Source organism: Etheostoma spectabile, unplaced genomic scaffold, assembly GCF_008692095.1.
Source record: "Etheostoma spectabile isolate EspeVRDwgs_2016 unplaced genomic scaffold, UIUC_Espe_1.0 scaffold272, whole genome shotgun sequence".
Lineage (NCBI taxonomy): Eukaryota > Metazoa > Chordata > Actinopteri > Perciformes > Percidae > Etheostoma > Etheostoma spectabile.
This window is the reverse complement of record NW_022605576.1, coordinates 254,554-257,219: the sequence shown is the minus strand read 5'-3', so window position 1 is coordinate 257,219 and position 2,666 is coordinate 254,554.

Below are 2,666 nucleotides of genomic sequence, written 5' to 3'. Positions count from 1 at the left end.
ACACACACACACACACACACACACACACACACACACACAGCCATTATAATTGAAACACAAACCTTCCTCCCAGCTCTGTAATAGTGGAAATATTAATTAACATTGTTTTTGTAAACTGACAGTAGCAGCAGATTTTCTCGAGAGCTGCAGATGAAAGGACACATCCTCTGACGTTTTATATCCGTAAGCAACATATAGAACACAGTCGGTAAAATAATATCATAATTACCAATCTATTTCTTTCCTTTCAATGTTTGGCATAGGATTTGTTTGAGTGGGGTTTATTTCTAACTGCCCTCCTAACTCAGAACCCCGTTTAGGACAACAGTAAATCTGGATTATAGGTTTGTTTTGGTTGATTGTAAAATAGTCTTTGTTGCAAACCTGAAGGGTAAAATTCAAGATTCATAACTGTAAACTGCAGTCCACAAACCGATGGCTGAGATCACTTCTGCTAATATTCCAGACTATGAGATGACAGAGATGCTCTAACATCTCAAAGCCTCTCTCATCTGTTTGACTTGGTATCTTAGGTTTGTATCAGAAACTCTTTTCCTTCCTGAAGATTTACCTGCAGCGAACCAGTCCTTCCGCCCATCCCGACTCTCTTTTCTTACTACACGTCATCTAAATGAATGTAGCGGTTGTAAGAAAATATGCGTTTACATGACGGCTGTACACATTTGAAACCTCGCCCGAGTTACGGTACGTTACATCAACGACGTTTCATTCCCAGATTGCTCCAGTAACAACGGAAATCCCGACGGATTTCACTAATTTCAGCTGGATGTCTCCTTCTATAGTTACCTGGTCCTCAGGTCTGCAGTGTAAATCCAGACAGCTAGCTAGACTATCTGTCCAATCTGAGGACTATGGTTACCTGGTCCTCAGGTCTGCAGTGTAAATCCAGACAGCTAGCTAGACTATCTGTCCAATCTGAGGACTATGGTTACCTGGTCCTCAGGTCTCTGCAGGGTAAATCCAGACAGCTAGCTAGACTATCTGTCCAATCTGAGGACTATGGTTACCTGGTCCTCAGGTCTCTGCAGGGTAAATCCAGACAGCTAGCTAGACTATCTGTCCAATCTGAGGACTATGGTTACCTGGTCCTCAGATCTCTGCAGGGTAAATCCAGGCAGCTAGCTAGACTATCTGTCCAATCGGAGTTTTCTGTTGACGACAAAAACTACTTCTTCTGAACGTACACATGTTTCTACATCCAGCGCTTAGCTTAGCTTAGCTTGGTTGAAAGAAATCCCATTGAATCAGAGGACGAGTTTCCCCCATACCAGGATGCAGTATGGACTAGCCAGTCTGGCAATGGGAGACCAGGGTTTGGGTTGGCCCAGGTTAGCAGAGTCAGCAGGGGACTGGGGACTGGATTTCCTGATCCTGACGAGCACCTTGTAGCCACATGCCATCACGTCCAACATCAACCACACACTGCAAAGCACAACTAAAGTTTGCAAAATAGAATATGTAGCATACATATTGCTGAGCTGATGGAGAGGTCCAAACCTTCAATAACTTTTATGCACACATGAATGATGAATTATGAACTTTGCCTTCGTCAAATAGTGAAGTTTTATTGGAGTGACATTTAAAAAGCTCATCCATTGTTCTACTGCAGAGAGCCAGTTCCGACACACAGATCTTAACTATTTCCGCAAGTCCACATTGTGGCTTTCATGTTAAATTTTTGTCCCAGCGGATGATTGTTTTTCTTTCAGAGTAGGTCTCATGTGGTGAGCTTAAAGACAGCCTTCGCTGTTCCTTCAGGGAGGTCCTTTCCCTGCTCTATAATCATGGTTACAAGGACTGACTGCCATTATACCGAGGACCACTTTACATGGCCTCGGGCTGAATACTGCATCACTTTTTATTTCATCAAACCCTTTTTAGCATTTCTGCGTTCCCCATCGGGCCAAATGACTGTAATTTTGCAGTGGCTTACTGGACAGGATGATGTAAATGCATATACAGTCAGTGACTTTGTAATAATTATTTAAAACAAGCTCAACCAACCAGTTGCGATGTACTAATATGATGTATTAATGGTAATGGTAGTATTAGTAACAAGTTTGTTTTCCTTTCAAACTTTTTGTGATTATAAATGTGGTCATGTAATTTTATTCATTATATTATTGTTGAAATTGTTATATCAGTAGAACCAGGTCCATACATGGATACTGCTAATCCAGACATTTATAATAGTTATACATATATAGCCAAATGTAATCCTAATGACGCACTGGGCACTATTTTGGGTGTGTGATTAATTTACACGTCAATATATTCTTTCAAACCGTTGTTTTTTTCAGGACTACTACTACTACACAATAAGAATATTACCGACCATGAATCAGTGTCACACAGCAAGCAATCATGTTGTGTGCTTACTGATGAGGTCAGAATCCAACGTTATTACTCCTTCCCGAGGGTTAAAGTGGGCCGGAATGATCCGGAAAACCATTCCGGCACCTTTTGATTAACAGGTAAATTAATCTAATTGGCAGTTTCATACATCAGTGTTTCCTGTTCTTGTAATATATCCTGCCAAACATCCGTTGCAGTGTTTCTCCTATTCACTGTCACTCCATGTTCTGTTAGTCAGTTGAACCGGTGACGGTCACGCAGCCAGTAGCCTACTGGTTATTTTTGCTTTT